General features: G+C 46.2%; 2 protein-coding genes across 3 annotated transcripts in view; both read left to right on the top strand.

The window, feature by feature from the left end:
- Positions 1-22,084, top strand: part of LOC149350121 (uncharacterized) — a 602,760-nt gene that overhangs the window by 112,601 nt on the left and 468,075 nt on the right. The window lies entirely within an intron of this gene.
- The window catches only part of LOC149350138 (deoxynucleotidyltransferase terminal-interacting protein 1), a 280,102-nt gene that overhangs the window by 211,656 nt on the left and 46,362 nt on the right, over positions 1-22,084 (top strand). The window lies entirely within an intron of this gene.

The following is a 22,084-nucleotide window of genomic DNA, read 5'->3' as shown; positions in this document are numbered from 1 at the left end:
GCGACCTCGACGGCGTGTTCAGCAAGTCGGACCACAGGGGAATGTTCGCAGAGCTCCGTCTCGCCCATCGGAACACCTTTTCCTGTTCATACGACGTATGCGGGGCGTGCTTCAGCGATGCTGCCGGGCTCGAGCACTGCGAGAAGTGGGAGCCTTTGCTTGCACAGGACTGCCTCTGGGGTTCCTTTTTTGTATGTTCCCCGTACAAAGCCTCCTAGGAACCTTGCTCGGTGGACACATCTGGGACCTCGACGGCGTGTTCAGCAAGTCGGACCACAGCGGAACGTTCGCAGAGCTCCGTCTCGCCCATCGGAACACCTTTTCCTGTTCATACGACGTATGCGGGGCGTGCTTCAGCGATGCTGCCGGGCTCGAGCACTGCGAGAAGTGGGAGCCTTTGCTTGCACAGGACTGCCTCTGGGGTTCCTTTTTTGTATGTTCCCCGTACAAAGCCTCCTAGGAACCTTGCTCGGTGGACACATCTGGGACCTCGACGGCGTGTTCAGCAAGTCGGACCACAGCGGAACGTTCGCAGAGCTCCGTCTCGCCCATCGGAACACCTTTTCCTGTTCATACGACGTATGCGGGGCGTGCTTCAGCGATGCTGCCGGGCTCGAGCACTGCGAGAAGTGAGAGCCTTTGCTTGCACAGGACTGCCTCTGGGGTTCCTTTTTTGTATGTTCCCCGTACAAAGCCTCCTAGGAACCTTGCTCGGTGGACACATCTGGGACCTCGACGGCGTGTTCAGCAAGTCGGACCACAGCGGAACGTTCGCCGAATTCCTCACCCGTCGGAAAACCTTTCCCTCTTGATATGACGGATGCGTGGCGTGGTTCGGACATGCTGCCTGGGGTGGTTCGGAGATGCTGCCTGGTTCGAGCGCTGCGGCTCGAGAGGCGCATCTATATTATGTGACTGCGAAAATGTCTATCCAGCGCTATATTTGCATATTTTTTGTTTGTTCGAGGGCTTATGTATGTTAAATAAATGACGCAATTTGACGAGGAAATGGGTTGCGCTTTTTGCATAATAAATATTTATGGCACTGATAACTGGGGATTCTGAGCATGTTTATGGCCTCCTGCTCGCGACTCCTTTTGTTGGTAGTCCTCTCTCGCTGATGGTGGGCTTGGTTGTTTGCTGCGAACACATCGAGTGTCAGCTCAGAGCTCCAGACGACGGCTTCCATAAGCGTGCTGCTACGCTCTCGGAAGCCGACCAATCATGTCTCGAAGTCGTCGTCTTACAACGGTAGGCACGGTTCATGTTGAGACACTGCATACTGTGCTGACCCCGTCCGTATAGCTGAGTTCTGTTAGGCGCTAGCTGTAAAGATTTGTAACTGGCTGTGTAGAATAGTATCGTGGGCATGATGTAAGAATATCTTGCGCCGTGATCGTGGGTTAAGATAATACTGGCGGTATGTGATAATTTTCTCCCACTTTAATCATTCAATCAAAAAATGATTGCACTACAAGTTTGCTATTTATTGACACTACAAATAAGTCATGGGGCACCTATAAGCAGTTCTTGTGTAAAGGCGAGAGCACTGCGTGCGCCGAGTTACCGACGACTTGGGGGAAAGGGGTGAACATTGTTTCGCTGTATTGCGATGGTCGCGTACTTCGTCAGCAGTAAAAAAAAAAATATGGGAGCACTTTGCTAAAGTAAAGTGCGGCAAGGCGAAAGCCTTTGGTCTTGCCGACTGCGTTTCTAGCGTACATTTCTACGGCGACTCACTAGGAGGGAGGTGGCGCCACCAGCGTGCGCGCTGTTACCATGGCGACCTCTTGTGTGACGTCACCCTCTCCCGTCGTTATAGCGACGTCCGCGCTATATCGACGCATTTGGTTCTTTTCTTTTTTTTTGGCTATAATTAGCTATAATTAACTAATCACTCTACAATCATCAAACTTGGCGTCGGGGTTACATTTTGTCCCCGATCTGATGCTACCATTCGTTTTCTCATATCCTGATTAGTTGTCGCGTTATCCGCGGGAGACAGCGTTACACCGGACGTGACCTTGGCCGCGAGTATGAGCCATTAGAGGCTTCCGCCTTAATACCCGCCTTCGGCCACGCTTTGCTGTCTCGCCTGATGATGAGACGCGAACGATTCATCTTGGGTGGTGGTGGTGAAAACTTTGTTTGCAACTTGGGAGTTTGGGGCACAGGTCAGTGGGCCCCCGCACGGCCCCACTGCACTCAAACGTTCATGTCCCGGAGGCTCATGACGCTGGCAGCCCGGCCGGTGGCGATGGCTTGCTTGGCCGGGTCCTCAGAACGCAGTAGGGTCTCCCATGCCTCCCATGTGGTAAGGTGCTCCAGGCCCCGCGGGGGAGGATCCGCCGGGCAGAGGAAAAGGATATGGTCTAGAGTGGCTTTGGGGTGGTGGCAGAGGGTACAGGAGGGGTTTGTGTGGACTTGGTGATAGCCCGAGCGTATATAAGGGGAGGGTAAGGTGCGTGTTTGAAGCCGCCTCCAAAGCGTCTGATGATAATGGTCAAGGGAGCGATGGGCAGGCCTGCGTCATTTCACTGAATGAGTGCATGCGCTCCCGCGAGAACCCCAGGTCGGAGGCCGCCGGTGCCCGGTTGAGAGAAGCTCGGGCTAAAGCGTTGGCGGCCTCGTTTCCGGGATTCCCGGAGTGGGCTGGCACCCATATCAACTCCATGTGGCGGTGTGGGTGTGCGGCGAGGGAGTTCAGTATGCGAAATGCAGGGACGTGAACTCTCCCGCGAGCAAAATTTAGTATGGCAGTTTTAGAGTCGGATAGAATATATCGGGCCTCCGTGCGTGTGATGGAAAGGGCAATGGCGGCCTCCTCCGAAGTGGCAGTAGGGGTTATGTGAAGGGTGGCAATCGGTTGGAGGGAGGGGTTCGTGATGGCTACACCCGCGTCCTCGCCCGTGCATGCGGCATCTACCCAAACGGCATACGGTTCCGTGCCATAGTGTTTGTGGAGTGCCCGTGCGCGACCTCTGCGGCGGGGTTCGTGGTAGGTGGGATGCATGTTTTGGGGGGATGATGACTCCATAGCGCCCGCAACCTCTCTCCGAAAGATGGAGGCCAACTGACGGCAGCGATTTTCCCTTTTGTATATAGCCTAGAATGCCTGTTGTGTAATATCTAGCCGCGTTTATGAAGACGCCTGTGGCGCATCTTATTTCCTAGCGTATCTCGCGGAGTCTACACGCCATTGTTTGCATGCACCACATCGTCAGGCGGTACAGTGGCATTTCGCCCAGTGCAAGGGCCGGAGGGGGCAGGGTGCTCCCATCTTGAGCCCGGTCTACTTTGTATCCGAGTGAGGGGGTATTGTATAACTTAAAAGTTGGGAAACAGCGCAGACGGTCACACGGACAGCGCGTGTCCATGTCACATTCTTCCAGACCTCGTTTTTTTGTGTGGCTGTAATCGGGCAAGCCTACAAGGCTGCTTCGGGCCTACCCAACAATGCATCGACAGAACATTTAATGGGTCTGGGGGTGCACAACACCTTGGATGAGTTAAGGAGGCGCATCTAACGGTGCAGATGGCTAGGCTCTCGAAAACAGGGGCTGGGAGAAACATTCGTAGGGGTGGAAGCTCCGCGTGGAGATAGGAAAACGCAGCTACTGAAGGTGGTACGCAAGGAGCAGTAGGGCACCAGCCCTGCAGGTCTGCTCGCCGCATTGGCCTCGAAAAACTCGATGAGGAGCTGGAAAGCTAGGCCGTTAGCTGGTGGCGGGTCCGGGGCAGGAGGTCTTGCTGCGAGGTGGCCGGGAGTCCGAGGTTTCGGCAGCCGCTCGCAAGGCCTGTTGCGGGCTGCGGCGAGGGCGAGGCATGCATGCAGGCTAAGAAAATGTCCATTACTGTCTCGTCCTCCCCGCAGGAAGGGAAGAAGGGGCAGCAGTGGAATTTTTGCACCGCCTGAGCGTGCGCAGCCAAGACACGCACTTTGCCGATGATGGAGCCGACAAGGTGGTGGTGGAAAAATTTACTGCCAAGCAATGCAGATCTAGAGGGCAAACCCTGCCTCCCCTTACGTGGCACGAGGCAACCCTTAGGGGGTTGCCTTTAAAGGGCAAAGGACAGTCCTTGCAGGGCTATCCGCTTCAAGGCGTCGGCAATTATCCGGCGCTGGTCAGCAGCAGCGGAGCTGGCCAGGAGAAGCGCGGATCTGCACGCAAAAAAAAACAAAAAACGTTGTGGTTTAACGTCGCGAAGCACTACATGGGCCTATGAGGAGAATGAAAAAAAAAACAACTAAAACACGTTTCCGTATTACCATGTGATGAAGGGCCCCAACGACATACGAGAATCGGTCCCGACTTGAAAACAAAAATGTGTTGCGAATGGGTACTTTCTTGACCTGGTCGGTACATATGCTCATCAAGTAAAGGCACAGCGTGACCGATAAGGACGAAAGAAGTAGACAGACGCAGTATACAGACACAGCGCTACGTCTGTCTACTGCTCTCGTCCTGTCTCAGTCGCACTTTGCCTTTTACCAGGGGAAAACAAAACCTAAACTTCTCTGGAGTCGCTTTACAGAGGGCTAGGCAGCGCTACAGCTGACAGCAGTTACGTCATGTCACGTTCTGGGCGTCGTCTGCTCGAGTGCGCCTTGCGAGTTGAGACGTTAGCAGACTCGATGCCCGTCACTCTCTTCGCGTTTGCGCATACGGTGCAACTATTTAACTCGTAAACGAGTACGCAGTCTTCACAGTCAGAAATATGGATGAAGTTATTGTTAATAACGCACGATGGGATACGAACGCAGAACGCACGGCCGAATTTCTGTGTCCCATGGGGCAGTTCAGGCGATGGGGTGGAGGCAACTCCCGTAGCGGTATTCGCTTTTCAAAGTGGGACCAACTGTTGCACCATAACAAAAAAAAAAAAAACACCTGGGCGATATTTATGGTGAGAAATCTCATGGACCTTTCTAACAACCAAGACGGCCTCATTTATTTATCCACGTACCCGACAACGAGCGCTCCTGTGTGTTGCACGTAAGACGCGACGGTTGCAAAGCTTTTCGCGCTATATAATACCCTGCAACTACTGCCCTTTTCTAAGAGGAGCGCTGGTCTTCACGGCGAGGAATCTCGGTGATGGTTTTTGCTGGAAAAGTGGAAAGTTCATATGCTTTGTAGTCGGGTACAGTTCAAGAACGCAGCGGCAAATGCCTTCAATGGGGTGGCCTTCCAGCTAATGGCATCGACCGATTCTCTTGATGTCACGGTTAATGCCTTTGCACGGAGGCACCTGGCAGCCACCTGCGATTTCACGCTAGGGGGTAAACCGCAATGTTGTGAGCATTCCATTGGCTGGAGGGTCGTCTTTGAGGGGAATTCGCCGCTGACTTCTTGAGCATGGTTGAATTTTTTTTCTTCACAGCACCGCTAGACCTCCTGTTTGTAGCGGCCGCTGCGCAAAGCGACGTCCTCAACCATGTTTGCGTTTGAGATTGCAGTGCGCAGCAATTCTAATGATAGAAAGGATGGCCCTTATTTCATGATAGCGTCATAGGAAGAAATATGGACGACTACATCCAAATCGCTTAAGGAAGTCGATCGCCTTTTGAAGGACACGATCTCAACCTGCGGAGCAACTGTGGTCAAGAAAATTTATTATGATTTGGTGGGCTGATAAAAGAAGTCGATGTGTATTTTTTTTTCTGCCGTCCACAGCCTGCGCCCCTCTGTTGGCTATGCAGGAAACAATGAGTCGATGTGCTTTCGAAACGCTCGGCTCATTATCGGTGGTTCACGACACAGGTAGTGCTTCTTCGGGTAGCAGACGACGCGGCAGAGGCGACACCTACAGCTTAGTATATGCAAATACTATGCAACTATTTACTGTATAGAAAAAAAAGGCACTCATGGCCAAGGATCATGTTGCTGAATTTAATGACTATATGGAAGAAAAGGTTGTTCTGCACTAGAAACGCATATGCGAATTTTTCTTCTTCGCTCGACGCTAGCGCCCTCATTGGTAGCAGACGACGCGCTGAGGCGGCACCCGTAGTGGCGTTTGCAAATGCGAGCGCGGTGCAAATATCCATCCTGCCATCATGAGAGGAGGTGGTGTTCACGACCAAAAGTACATTTTAACAACTCGGTGGTTGGAAATGAGAGAATATATCAGCGCTACGCACGGACTAATTTATTTCAGCAGCAGACTCGAACCCCCCCCCCTCGCACAAAAAGCAGAGCTAAAAAGATTCCACAGCATGGAGACAAATTCAAACAAATTCATTTCCAGACCTCTATAAATACAGAAGAATGCATTGACCGCAGACCCGCGCACCTGCCACTGGCGTGACGCCCGCCCCGCACTCTTCCACATCTCATGGTGCGGGAGGAAACCCAAAAACCTAAAGTCCCCACATGTGATTTGATCAGCGATACCATGGGGCCCAGCAGGACCTAATCCAGCAGGTTCGTCGGGCGGCCAAGGACAGTGGAGTCCGAGTATGAGGCAACCATCGACCAAGCTCGAGAGAAGTCCCACCATGTGATCCAAACAAAGTTTCTTCTCTCTCTCGTTGAGGATACCGTCAGCGTTCCTCTTTGGTAGAAGAAAACGGGGCAGGGGTGATCCCGCGCCATTCTTAAAAAAATGTTAGCGGGGTGCCAGTATTCTTGACAGAAAGGAAGCGTCTGCCAACGTGAGATCAGTGCGTTTTTCGCGCTGTCTTTGGCTGCGAGCACTGGCTGTCGGAGAAACTCTCTGCAGGTGCGATGGGAAGATGCGCTGTACGCGTTAGGACCGCGCTGGTCCCATCGCTTTGGAAACAGCTGGCAGTCCAGAAACTGGGAGCGGAGCCGTCTGGCAAATGAAGAATATTGTGCAAGGAAGCGATGTTTTTCTGCAACTGATTTCGCAACTGAATAAAGAATAGGTAAATGCAATTTTTTTGTTATTTCGATCGTTTATATGGGCGACTTGTTGCCAGCGCGATCGACGCAGCCCCGACCCTCGTATCGGCCACTGACGAACCGCTTGCAACGGAAAAAGTTAAACGAATGATGTCGGCCGTCGTCGCAAACCTGAAAAATATGCTTGGCGACTTTGAAATACAGTGGTTACCGCCCAAATACGCACAGCTAGCTTCATCGCAAGCTTCAATCGAGGTGTACGAAGTACAGAGCATACGCCCGCTATCTTTCCGCAGCGGCCAAGTTTCGGAACGAGCAGTTCAGTAAGAATGAAAGAAGTAAAAGAATAGCCTGCCAAGCGACGAACGAATGCGTAAGAAAAAAGCGCGTAGAGTCTATCTTTGCAATTTCGGCGTGTTTCTTTGATTTTGCTCTTTTTCTTGCGCTACATACCAACTACTCGAGCCATCGATCGTCCAATGCTTCTTGATGTGCTGTTATACAATGCTTAGCTGGAAGTAAAATATGGCACTCGCTGCTCCGTGGACCGATTGTGAAGCTACGTCACACATTACGCGAGAAACAGAATAGAATAGAATAGAATAAACAGAACATAATAGAAGCTTTATTGTGCGCAATATTTACATGCTAATTTTCTGCCGCACCTAAGCACCTCGGGGCTTGTGGGTGGGCAGGCAGAAGCCTGTGCATACCGTACACCGGACAACGCAACGCTCACAAATGTACTCGTTTGATTCACAAATCAACACTATTAGTAAAAACGAAAAAGATAAAAGAAAGAAAAGAAGCGAAGAAGTACATCCTCAAAAAGCGATAGAGTACTGATGGTATTCAATTGAAAGACTTAACAATATGCAGAAGTACAAAAATAAAACCACGAAAAAGTATATAGTACCATTTCTCACAGAGTCAAATAGGAGAAAAAGAAAAAAAATGCTTTGCGTCGGAGCTCTGTGTGTACCGAAAATCCCGTGCGAGGTGCAGGACCAAGCAGGCAGCGCTTTAAATATTGTCGGTGTGAGATGTTTCCATGCATACTTCGGTGCACACGGAGATCCAGAACATCAGTGGCAGATTCCGAGTCGGCTGGTAGTGTCAGCGCTCCTTGAGCAGAAATTGTATGCAGCGGCGGCCGCAACTTCTTGAGATGAACCCGCAACGCTGAAATATGCAGCCTGATCTGACGTGGAAAAGTAGTGACCTTTCGTCAGAGGTAGTGGTTAGCGTCTTCGGCTGGTAATCAGAAGGTGCTTGGTCGAAATCCTGTCACTGGTTTTTTTTTTCGCCGTTATTATTTTTACTTTTCCAATGTTTTTCATTATATGCAATTATTTTACGATTTTTCATTTTTTAATCTAGGCTTTTTTTTTCTCCCTGCAACCGCGTCCCAGTATGCATCCCAGTATGCCGCGCCCCAACCTAGAGCGCCATACTGGGCACATAATCAGACACGGCGTGGGACGCTTGACCGCAGTGACACTGTGGTTTGCAGTAGTTTCGGGTGGTATTTTTTTTAGACGTCCGCTCGCCAGCGCTGGCCATCGAGGCACCCTAGTCCTATTTGTGGTATCAGCTACCAGCGGTTGCACAATTTCCTGGCACCGAAGTGGGAGCTACAGCATCGATGTGAGCACCTGCATTCTGAAATGTGTATGCTGCGATTGAGCACCGTGATCGGCCGGCGGCGCGCCTTGGTGACTTGCTTATCCGCGCGCCAGCATCGCACAGCGCGCCGCATAGGTTTCGGGGCGAGCCCGATCCCCTGGGCGCACTCGAGCAGACGACGCTCAAGAGTGCGAACACGTGACATGACGTCACTTCTGTCGACCGCACAAATCATACCTCCATGGCACAAATGGCGACTTATGTGCGGCCGCCATGGACATGGAGGATGGCGGCCGCGGTATTTCCCCGTCGTTGTAAACAAGTAGTTCCGTTATAGATCACTATAGTTTCAGCGTAGGAAGGTTCCAAGGGTCTGTGAAAGCCGCCTCGTTGGATCCTGGATACTTGTCTGCGGATGCTTAAAGTGCGTCGATTCCAAGGGCCTGGGCAAGCTGCGTCGTTGGACGCTGATAATGCGTCGTCGGTCTCGAGCCCGCCCCTCGGCTCGTGTGTACTTTTTAAACGTTTGCTCGACGTTCGCCGTTCGCGGTATCGTTGTGCGTCGGAAAACTGATGGAGAAAATGGTGCACTCACGCCTAACCTTGGACCTGATGAACAGGGGAGTTTATCCTAGCGGTGTCTGTGTGTGAAGCTTTTTGAATATCAAGTGTAACTGGCGCACTGTGTCTGGATAACCTCAGTCGCGCTGTGAGCAGGCGGTGCGCGGCGTCCACCTACAGTGAGGTAGTTATTCGCCTTTCATTTTCTCAAACCCATCGGAAGGTTTAGACTCCATTGATTTTGAGAAAGGCACATCACTGCCTCCTTGGGTCAGTGGACAACCCCGATCGCGCGCCTTTTGGTACGTGGTGGTGGTGTGGCATGCAAAAAACTGTGCTTTCGAGCGATATTTCGTGCTTAGCAACGATAAACCGCCAGCCATATTTTTTGTGCGTTTCGTTAGTCCATTGACATATGACTGGTGTGTTGGTCAGGCGCCAGATAATTAAAGCTTGAGGATACTCTTCAAATACCAATGTTATGCAGAAAACGACATTTTGCATTTTTTTTTTTACTTTTTGAATACCCTGAGCCCTCGTCCATCTTTGCAAAAAAACAATGATTTTGTCTTGTGTCTTTCAAAAGTTGTGGGCTCTGTCGAGCTTGTCTGTACAGAACTTGTTATCCTCAATGATATTTTGCTGAAAATTCAGTTTTTTTTAGTTATGCCTAGTAAAGATTTTCCATTGAAACTTTGCTTATTTATTAAACCGGTTGTTTCAACAAAGGTGAACCTGAATTTGAAAAAAAAAAAAAAACCTTCTGCGGCACAATAACACCTGTGTTGGTGGGCATCAGAGAGCAGATGAATAAAGTTAACGAGGCCTATGTCATCATGGAGTTTCTGTCTTGGACTGGAGATACTCCAAGCACGGCCAGATGTAGCAAAATTATAATTCCTATATTTCATCTACCATCAGAAAACTGGTTTACAGAAAGGTTAATATTTGCTTCCCCCACCAAAAAGATTCTCACGCCTCAAACATTCGAAAGCAGTGCTCCCGTATCTTGCAAAGACCGAACTATTTCAAAAATCATTCTCTCCACACACCATTGAGCAAGAGAACTGTCTGCCATTATGTATTGTCGAATGCGCTGATGTTGCTAGGTTTGAGCACCTCTCCTGCCTGGGCAGTGGCAGTGCCTTCAGTATTGTGAAATAAATGAATAAAGTGAACTGTTTGACTAATTTCTTATAATTAACATTGCACTTAGATGCCTAGTTGCAATTAGAGATTTGTAGGCGGTCGTTAGTAATAACCATGTCAGTTTTTACTAACTTTGAAAATGCAGTTACCCTCCTTGCTGTGGCCCAACAAATTTGGGCTGCATCGTTCCAAAATACATGCGCTGTCGAAAAGCGTGCAGGCAAAGCAACCCCTCCAGTGCATGTACCTAGTCGAAAAACCAAATTTTGTTGAGCCACACCGCTAAAGGGCAATCGCTTTTTCGAAAGGCTAACGACTGGTATATATGCCTATTACTAACAACCGGCTTAACTGTAATAGTTAAAAAGTTAATTATTAGAAATTAGTTAAGTAGCTAATTAGTTATGTTGTTCATCTGTTTTTTGATGACCGCCAACGCCGGCATTATTGTGCTGCAGAAGCTGCTTTCGTACAGCAAAAATCCGATTTTTTAAAATTCTGGTTCGCCATTGCTGAAAGGTTTGGTATATCAAGGCATGCAGTGAACTAGGATTATTGAAATCCACCAATAATTTATATGTTGTGTGGCCTCTTATTTCTATATCCATGCTTGTGGAAAGCCAGTTTTGGTGTATGCTTTGTTTTTTTTTGTAGTAATTGCCTGCAAATCTGTTAAGCTCTTTTTTTTTCTAGTTCATTGCACAGCTATTAGGTAGACCTGCATAAATGCCAATGCATTATGGTCTACATTAGTTAGTTTGCGAGTTATTACTGTAGGCGAGAGTGGCACATTTAGCATTTTAAAGTAAGATGTTGTGTCTAAAAGGTTACGAAATATTTTTTGAAGCTGGTGGCCTGCTAATAACGTTAACCTTGTATGCCTAAGAATTAAAATAAAAAGTAGTGAAGCAAATTTTATTCCATCGAATAAGCATTTGTTCTTCAAGAGTGCATCATAACTTAAGAAGTAGCAAGGGTGCTTTCTTTATTATGAAGGCCTACACATTTTTAAGTGTACTTACATAGGATGGTACGTTTAAGATGCTGGCTTCTGGTTATGAGATGCTTTCGTGATAAGTTGATAACTTTATACATATGCTTCTCTAAGTGGCCATGACCAGCTCAGTTCCAAAGTACCTTACAACAGTTTCAGCAGCTCCCTTCTTAATTGGTTCCTTAAATTTCTCTGTGTGTGCAATAAGTGCTCAGTTATTGGAGCCCTATACTCATTGTGTTGCCTCTCTTGTGTGCAGCTTCTAAGTTCAAATGAAAAGGAGATGTCTATCTGTTCTTCACACTGCCCCAAACTCCTCTTTCCTACTGGCCGGCATGGCTGACCTTGCTTGTGCAGTTTCCCAGTTATCTCTTAGAGCACATATAAAGCCTTTATTTGACCTCTGAAAGTGTTTCTATATCTCCCACACACAATACTACACTGGTGTGGGAAAGACCACCTCTTTTGTATCTGGTCCCAACCTACCCTTTCTTACATCAGAAAAGTGGTATTGCATTGTTCACAGTTTGAAGTTTATTCACTGGATTTATTATATAGATAACAAACATGCAATAAAGCAGGAGCTAAAGTTGTAGCCTGACATCATCTTGTATAGACAGCAAACGTTGAAACTGAACAGAAAAGAAAAATTGTACAAACACTAACAGGCATGTAAAATGCATCATTACGCATAGTGCACGTTCAAGGTCAACAGAAAGTTAAATGATTGTATTCTAACAAAGCGTAAAATACATATTGTATACATAGCACACGGTCAACAGAAAGTTAAATAATAAATAATAAAGTTTGTTTCAGTCTCCAGCAGGAATATTCTCAGTGACCTTTTTGAGATACTTGCCCTGAAATCAATCCTATTTCCTAGGTCACTTAAAAGGAGGGGGACTTGGTAGTATATGTGTTGCGTGCCATAGTTTGTATTTGTGCGTGGTGCTCTCAGTGTTTCTTTGCGTAAGCAGTACCAACTTGGTGTTTTAGGCCGGACATTCTCATATAGCTTATTTTTTTTTTATGAATTGTTTCAATCCAAGATTCTTTGTTTCCTGCAAAGTCTCCACATCATAAGGGAATACTGGCAGAATGCACTTGCCCTGTGGCATTCACTGACATTAGCCAGCTACTATTTATCACATGGCTACTATTCATCACATCAACAAATATGCTCTAGTTCGTTTTTATTTGTTATCTAATCTGTCATGATTCGTGTCACCAGTCAATACTTGGCCATCTAACTGCACACTAAAGTTGCTTCAAGTATCTTCCCACTTATGAGAAAATTATTTACCAGGCATTATCTTAACTTGAGTACATCGCTTTATACATATAATTTTCAAACCCACCTGTCTATATAGCACCTCTTGAGGTCTTCAAGTATTTGCTACAGGTCACCTTCAGAGTTACTCAACAGGGCAATGTTGTCAGCACACCAGAGGCTGCCGAGGTACTTCCTGCCGTTTCCCATACCTCATTCTTTCCATTGTATTGCTCAAAACATATATTGGAATGTTGTGGTGAATACAGCTTGAGAAGTGTACCTCCATGCATGATAAGTATTTTTCCACTGCTTATTTGAAGAAATAGGGTGGCAGTGGGGTGTGTGTGTATATACATACGGGGTGTTTCACCTAAGACTTTTCACAATTTTTAAAAATAGGCTTTTTGGGTTAGAAGAGTGCTTTTTTCAGCATAGCATTGTCAGTGGTGTAGCAGAGAGGAATACAGCTAAGCCATGCTTACGAACTGGCTGGTTATCTAATATTGAATAGCCAACTTTTTAACTATTACTGCTAGGTGCCTTAATTTTTTAGAGGTGAGTGTCCATTGTAACTAATATCGATATAAGTTTTCAGAATTTCGAAAATGCGGTTAGCATCGGCGCTGTGGTGTGACAAATGTTCACTACATCCCAGGTAGCACCGAAACATTGCGATAATGTTACATTTTTGTGCTGCTCAAATGTTATTTCAGTGTTCTTAATGTCCTTTTTTTTAATGTTTTTCTAATGTTACATAAAAATGTTCGAATAACCTTTCCCAAACATTCATGAAACATGTAAACAACATAAATGGAACTTTCTCGAAAATGGTGAAGCAGCCCCACACAAGCATGCAGGCCTGCCAGTGGTGATGCCACACAACTTACAACACTTTGCAAGAACCAACAACAAGAGCGACACCTTCTCCACTACACTACAGCACAACATGGAACTCGTATTCACTCACCTCCAAACGGATATCGTGCCGTCGAGCTTATATACTCGCTACTGTGGGATGTCCCATGAGTGATAGTGAGGAATGGGTAATAACTAAAGTTTTGTGACAAAATAATGGGGCTCTTCATCTAATCTATGGCGAAGTACTATCTAAGAGATGTGGTTACAAGGTACTGTTAGTTGAAAAACATATTTACTTTAAGAACAGTGAGAAAAGCTCTGGAAATCAGTGCTCGAAATATATTTGCAGTGTTGTTTTATCGTTGTGACTCTAACATTATAATAAAATTTAGAAGATTATATTAAAACAATGTTTGTTTAGAACATGAAAGTAACGTTTCCTATATAACTTATAACGTTACATGTTAATTTTCAATGTTAATGTAAAGTTACAATGTAACATTACTCCAACTTACATAACGTTTTTATAACAGTATTCTAATGTTCGGTTCTACCTGGGATTGCACCAAAATGCATACGCTTTCGAGAAACTTGCAGGCAAAGCAACCACTCCAGTGCATATAACTTGTCGAAATGGCCAAAATTTGTTGAGTCACAGCGCCAAGGGTAACCGGGCTTTTGAAATTCTAAAAATTTATATGGATATTACTTATGGTGAGCTACACACCTCTCAGCAATTAAGGAGCATTACAGCAATAGTTAGAAAGTTAATTGTTCAGTATTAGTTAGCCAGCCTGCTAGTTGCCTAAGCTGTATTCTGATGTACTACACTGCTGACAGCGCTATGCCGAAAAAAGTGCTCTTCTAACTCAAAAAGCCTATTTTTAAAAATTGTGTACAGTCTTTTGTGAAACACTTTGTACATGTGCACAGATACATTGACATCCTGACGGTAAAATGTGTGTATGATTCTGGGCATTTTTCCCGAATGAGATGCGTTTTCTATAATTCACGAAGTTTGTATACAATAAGGGTTACTTATGCTATGAAGCATTTTTTATATACCCTGATTAATGTCATGAACATGGTGTATGGTTGGCAGTACTAGTAATATGCAAAGATTCATGCTGCACTGCACTAATTTTGAGATTAACTTAATAATGGTTAGCAAATTTGTTGAAGTGAATTCCACCGTTATGCATGACTGCCTAAATTTCAGCACAGCTGTACTTGTATACATGACAACCAGGGAATAAGATAGCACTTAGTGCACTGATTTAATGATACTCATAAACATATTGTGGTAATAATATGAGTGTCGTGGTCTTGTTGGCTTGAAGTATTCAGTTTCCTCATGACAGTGCTGTTATGCGGTGAAACCACTCTACAAGGGGACAATGCCAGTGTGTAGTGGTGAAGTCCACCTGGCAGGCGTGTAGCTGCGAGTTTTTTTCTGCAAAACGTTGAGCAAGACTGCAGAACTTTCCATTGCTTGCACAGCTCGACTGGCATCATATCATTTGATTTCCGTATGCGCACTAATCAGAACAAGATTTGGCCACCTTGCTGTAGTACTTGGCCGCAACCTTCCATGAACAAACCAATTAACCCTTGGCCCTCAGTCCCCAGCGGCTGCGGGGCAAGTGACCAAGGTGGCGGTCAGACCTGTGACGTAGCAGAGGGTGCTAAGAGTCACTGGCTCTGGAGAGGTCGCCATTGGAAACTGAACCTGGCAACGTTTAACACAAGAACCTTATGCAGTGAGGCTAGTTTAGCAGTGCTGCTGGAGGAATTAGCGGGTATTAAATAGGATGTCATAGGGCTTAATGAGGTTAGGAAGAAAGATGAGATATATACAGTACTAAAGGGCGGGCACGTACTGTGCTATCGGGGAATAGCAAAGAGACGAGAACTAGGTGTGGGATTCCTCATCAGTCAGGATATAGGAGGTATTCACTGAGGCCACGCTACCAGACGGCGCGAGCATCGTCGCGGCAGGCGCGCCATGTTTGCGGTCGTTTCAGGCCAGCTCACGCAGTGTCACGGTGCGCCGTAAGGTACCCGGCCTGAACTGTTAGTGATCCGTAACATATTTGTACGTTGTTGAATACGTCAGCGACCACTTATCTTTGTGGAGCGCGTATTGTGCATGAAGCTTGCAGCAGAATTCTTCTGCGCCGTGTTATAACCGAGCTGCCTCAACTCGGCAGCAAAACTGGCTGGCTGCGCTGCACGCAAGAATGTACACGACTTGCAGCTTTTAATATCAGTTGATAACTGTCAGCTAGTCATGCAGGGCACATCGTGGATAAACGGCACGATTGATTACCGAAATTCCAGAACTGCCACCGCAGAAATTGATAATTCAAGCGCCTAGCTGTAGTCCGCGAACTGCTGACGCTTCTCAGACGTACGGTCTTTCAGCAGAAAGGCAAAGCGTCATAGCTGCCTTATTTAGCTGACAGAACGGCCAAACAAATACCGCCATGCGCTCGCAGCACGAACGGCAGACCAGCGAGAATGTTTTGCAGTTTTGATTGTAGCTACGTAGCGCTGCTTCGTATGCACAAGACCGTTTTCGCAGCAACGCAGTGTGCAGCCATTCCGCTAGATTCAGTTGTAACACGTCACTTTCAGCAGGTAGAGATGACAAGTTAAGCTACAGCTAAGTGAACAGACCCTTCGAATTACTCACCTCTTCAAAAACGGCACTTCGGCCGTCGGCACTGCGGACGTCGGCACCCACAGCACGGCTCTTGGACTCACCCGCTTGTCAAGTAATTGCACCCTCTCATAGGTTTATATCCTTTAATTCCTTGGCCTGCCTGCAAACTTAAGCCGTGCACAAGGTGGGCTTCGATACCGGTGAATTCAACGCGCGGCAGCAGTCTTGTATACGTCGCACACCATGCCGGTGCCTCCGCATTCCTACGGGGGTCGACCTTTTCACAAATTAGAACCTTCTGAGCGTGCCCGCTCTTTTCTGCTTCGCACAGTTCACGGAATATTCACTCAGTCACGCGGCGGCACGGGTCGGACAGAAATTACGTGCGGCGAGACGCGAAATACACTCACATTTCACCCATCACCAGCTATTCAAACGCTGCGGTTGGCTGCGGCGGCCGCGCGCGCGACCACCAACATGGCGAATGCCGCGCCGGCCGCTAGCGCCCCTTGCGGATGACGTCATGTGAATACCTCCTATAGCTGGCAACATAGAGTAGTTTTATAGTCTTAACGAGAGGGTGGCAGCTATAGTAATTAAGCTTAACAAGAGGTACAAGCTGAAGGTGGTGCACGCCTAAGCGCCTACATCAAGCCATGAGGACCAGATTGTTGAAAGCATCTATGAAGATGTGGAATCGGCAATGACCAAAGTGAAATCACAGTACACTGTACTGATCGGCAATTTCAATGCGAAGGTAGGCAAGAAGCAGGCTGGAGACCATGTGGTAGGGGACTATGGCAAAGGTTCTAGGAATAGCAGGGGAGAGTTATTAGATTTCGCAGATAGAAATAATTTACGTATCATGAATGCCTTCATCCGCAAACGAGCAAACAGGAAGTGGACGTGGAAGAGCCCCAGTGGTGAGACTAAAATGAAATAGACTTCATACTGTGTGCTCACTCTAGCATCGTAGAGGATGTGGAGGTTCTCGGAAAGGTCCGTTGTAGCGACCGCAGAATGGTAAGGGCTCGTATTAGCTTAGATTTGAAGAGGGAACGGAGGAAACTAGTGAAGCGGAAGGCTATTAACAAGTTAGTGTTATGAGGGAAAGTAGAGGAATTCAGGATCTCGCTGCAGAACAGATTTTGTGCTTTAACTGAAGAAGACGACCCTAATGTTGAAACAATGAATGATAATCTCATAGCTATCGTTACGGAGTGCGCTGTAGAAGTAGGTGGTAGGATGCTTCGAGTTTTAACATCTGAATAAGAAACGCTAAAGCATGAGGATATCTATTCTGTGTCCACAGACAGAATAGAATAGCAGAGCTGTCGAAGTTAATAAATAGGCTCAAGGTAGCCGGCATCAGGAAGTTTAACATGGAGAAAATCAAGCATGCTCTATAGAGCAGAGGTTGCCTAAAAGCAGTGAAGAGAAAACTAGGCATAGGTAAAAACCAGATGTATGCGCTAAGAGAAAAAGAGGGCATTGTCATTAGCAATATGGATAAGATAGTTAAAGAAGCCGAAAGTTTCTACACAAATCTGTACAGTAGCAAATGTAATCAGAACCTTACTGAGAGAGGTGGTAGAGCACAGCCATGGGACATCCTACTAGTAACGAAGGAGGAAGTAAAGAAAGCCTTAGGAGCAATGCAAAAGGGGAAAGCAGCTGATGAGGATCAGTTAACAGGAGATTTGTTGAAGTAGATTGGGCTTGAAAAACTAGCCACTCTGTATGCGCAATGCCTTGTGACTTACAGAGTTACAGACCGATCAGCTTATTGTCTGTTGCCTACAAGGTATTTACTAAGCTAATCTCTAATAGGGTCAGGACAACCTTTGACTTCAATGAACCAAATGATCAGGCAGGCTTTCGTAAAGGATACTCGACAATAGACCATATTCACGCTATCAATCAGGTGATAGAGATATGCGGAGAATATAACCAGCTCCTATATATAGCGTTCATTTATTACGAGAAAGCATTCGACTCAATAGAAACCTCAGCAGTCATGCATGCATTGTGGAATCAGGCTGTAGAAGAGAGTTATATGAAAATATTGGAAGATATTTATAACGATTGCGCAGCTCCATAAAGTCCATAAAGTTCTCCGTAAAGTCAGCAATAAAATTCCAATAAGGAAAGGTGTCAGGCAGGGAGACAGGATCTTGCCAATGCTATTCACCGCTTGTTTACAGGAGGTATTCCGGGGCCTGAAATGGGAACTGTTGGGGATAAGAGTTAATGGAAAATGCCTAAGTAATCTGCGATTCGGTGATGATATTGCCTTGCTAAGCCACTCAGGACAAGAACTGCAAAGCATAATCAGTGAGTTAGACAGGTAGAGCAGAACGGTGGGGCTAAAAATTAACATGCAGAAAACCTAAGTAGTGTTCAGCAGTCTTGCAGGGGAACAGCAGTTCGTAATTTAGGTAGCGAGGTTCTGGAAGTGGTAAGAGAATATGTCCATTTATGGCAGGTAGTGACTGCTGAGGGAAATAACTAGAAAAATGAGGTGAAGTGCATGTAGCATGTTCCCTCAGATCATGAATGGCAGTTTACCAATATCCCTCAAGAGAAAAGTATACAACAGCTGTATCTCACCGGTACTAACCTATGGGGCAGAAACGTGGAGGCTAACAAAGAGGGTTCAGCTTAAGTTCAGGACAATGCAGTGAGCTATGGGAAGAAAAATGATAGGTGTAACGTTAAGAGATCGGAAGTGGGGGAGTAAACAAACACGGGTTAATGACATCGTAGTTGAAATCAAAAGGAAGAAATGGGCTCGAGCAGAGCATGTAATGCGAAGGCAAGATAACCGCTGATCCTTAAAGGTGCACTGAAGAGGATTCTGAACTTGTCTTTTTGCCGCGGGAACTCGATCTACACGTTCCTAGCATTCTTAGAAACTGCAACTTATTGCCCTGTATGGCCGATTTCCCTAATTAAATCGAATTAACGTCCGGCTCCCGCCCTTTTTTTTTTTAATTCTGCCTCGTACGATGGGCGGAGTCGACCAACGCATGAAGTTCCTTTCAGCCAGCTCCGTGGAGGCTTTGCTTTCGCTTTATTTTGTTTTTGAGGTTTCCATGAATAAATAGTTTCATTCGCAGATAATATAGCCGCAAAATAAGCCCGCAGAAATAAAAATACGCGCGGACTATTTGCTACTACGGACTACTACGTATTACTCCGCCGATGGCAGAGCGGCAAGCCACCACGGGACTGGGTAAAAGGCACTCCACGCGTTGGTCGACTCCGCCCACCGTACGAGGCAGAATTAAAAAAAAAGGGCGGGAGCCATACGTTAATTTGATTTAATTGGGGAAATTGGCCACACAGGGCAATAAGTCGCAGTTTCTAAGAATGCTAGGAACGTGTAGTGTAGATCGAGTTCCCGCGGCAAAAAGACAAGTTCAGATTCCTCTTCAGTGCACCTTTAAGAGCAATGGAGTGGATTTCAAGAGAAGGCAAGCGTAGCAGGGGCCAGCAGAAAGTTAGGTGGGTGGATGAGATTAAGAAGTCTGCGGGGATATGGGGCCAGTACTGGCAAAGGAGAGGGTTAATTGGAGAGACGTGGGAGAGGCCTTTGCCCTGCAGTGGGCGTAGTCAGGCTGATGATGATGATGATGACGATCACTAAGTGATGTTTAACACTCTGCAATTATCAGCTATTTCATGCGCTCAGTCGTTTCTTTTTGCATTACTTGACAGGCTTCCTGCGCTTTCAAAATCTGGGCTACTGTGCAGCTAACTTTCTCAGCTCTTACCTCCTGTGGTCAGCATGTGGATGTTATGAAAACAGTTACACATTCATTTCGATTGTGCTAAACCGCCACAGAGTTCAGGCATTGACTGTAGGTATGCAGGAAAGTGGTAGTAGCACGTGCTGCTGGACTAACACAAAAAGCGAGCATTTCAGCTGCGGGATGCCCATGAAAAACAAGCAAACTATGCTGTAAAGCATTTCATTTTATCAGAGTTGATAACATCACTTCATTAACTATCTGCACCGACCTGATTCCACATGGAAAGGCTTTGGAAAATAAACTAAAGGCCGCTGGATGATCGTTTTTGAGGCGTATGTGGAAGCGTCTTTGCAACTCTGCGCACGGATGCGTGAGTGCCTGGGTGCGTGGGTCGGAGGAGGTGTTGTACGATCAAGTTCGCTGCATGTGACCCAGCCAAAAGCCTTCTATCTCCGTGGACCAAGCGGATGTCTTGAACGTTTTGATTGGCATGCCCGTCACTGCCGCCCATGCGGCGGCATAGGCATATGTCCTTGCAAAACATGAAGATATCTTGTGGTAGAAATACCGACGTTGATTGTGGCTAACTCGAGACATCAGGACATGTTTAGCTGTGAGATTTTTCGTAGAAGGTAAAACCGCGATCGGCTGTGATAGCCATGGATATACGGCTCTGAATTCCGCAAACAGATCTAATGTATTGACTACCAGGATGTCCTGTCGTATACAAAACTTGTCATGCAGGCTTTTGTCGATACGGAAATGCGGCTACTGCGTTCTCCGGGTACCTCTGCAAGTTTCTACGCATAATGAGGAGGGGGTTGAAGTCACAACTTTGCAGCACCACAGGTGTGCTTTATCTGAAACAGCATTGGGGGGAAACGATTAACGTTTGTACCAGTTTTATTCCAGAAGGGGAAAAAAGGCATCACACCGCGGCCGTGTACAACTCGTTCGATCACTAATTGGCTATAGTCTCTGCAAGAAAACCACCTATATATGCGCCTGTTTTTTCCATGGTCTTGGATTATTGCCCCTGATATCTGAAGAGTGCCCCCCATTGAAAGTTTCACTATCTCCAAATGTGTAATAATGATTTCAGAATGATGATGTGATTTGTATAGCAAATTCTCAAAGCCAAGTACACGGGACTAGAACAAGCTAGGTTAGCAGTACATATTCGATGGTTTGTAATTACAACCAGGTAATTCGCATTGATTTCTTAAATAGCTAAGATCAGGTACAGGTTAGATCATAAGTTGTTCAAACTAGCACACTGCATTTTTTTGTAGCTTTTTCATTAATCCATGCGGAGTAGTTATAAATGTTGGTTGTCACTATAATGTAAACACTCCTCCTTGCTGTCTCCCCACTTAACTGTTATTATGAAAGAAACTTACTTTTCATTTGCATAAGAAGTGCATGTCTCAGTTACGCACATTAAAAACTGTATTTTAGCACATTGCTGTCAAATACAGATCCAAATCCACACGAAAATTCTGGCATTCCCAATAATTTGCAATATGTAAGATCAGTTGTAACTGCAGCAGCACTGCATTTCACAGAAGAGTGACTGTAGCAATGAAGAACACATCACGAGCTAGCGTGTAAGAATACTGATTTCTTTCTGTCATGTTCTTGAGTACATTAGAGAAGCCAAAATAGAAATAGCACAGTCTGAAAACAATCAAAGGGGCCAAGCCATGTGTCAGTGTGCTGAAGTGCATGGGTTTGTTTTTTGCACAGTGACTGTGGGTCACCAGTTGTAAATGAGCAGTCATTCCTCAGATCATATTGTGATGGCAGCAGTGCAAACAAGCCTGGAAAATCTGCTGAGAGCCAGTCATTCTTGACACATCCAGAAACAAGTTTACATGTTGTCTGTGCAACACTATCTAAAAGTGCCCATGTGAATGAAAACAAAGTGGTTGCTTAGTACTGAGTAAAAGGCCATACATGCCATATTCAGTATAAACGTAACAGGATGTGGGAGTTGGTAAACTGGCTTGCAGCTCCTGGACAGTTCCTGGTTGAGGCTGGGAAAGAATACTTTGTATATTCAAGGAAACAGGATACATTGACCATGAATAGTGCTGATCTCTAGCAGAATTCGTAGAAGTATATTTATGGGATGAAAGCTAGGATGTCTCAAACACTGAAATAAAAAATAAGCACTTAAGTTTCTGTGCGACATACATGCATCTCGTACAGCTTTAAAGTGATGTTTACGACTTTTTTCTGACCGGAAAAAAAAGGGGATTGTAACAGAGATTTTGGTTCCTAAAGCAGCAGGTAAAAGTAAGCATTCTCTACATAACTATATAAAATTTTGGA

This window comes from Amblyomma mixtum, chromosome 3, assembly GCF_055824585.1.
Source record: "Amblyomma mixtum isolate Tamu chromosome 3, ASM5582458v1, whole genome shotgun sequence".
NCBI lineage: Eukaryota > Metazoa > Arthropoda > Arachnida > Ixodida > Ixodidae > Amblyomma > Amblyomma mixtum.
This window is presented reverse-complemented; position numbering and strand designations above follow the sequence as displayed.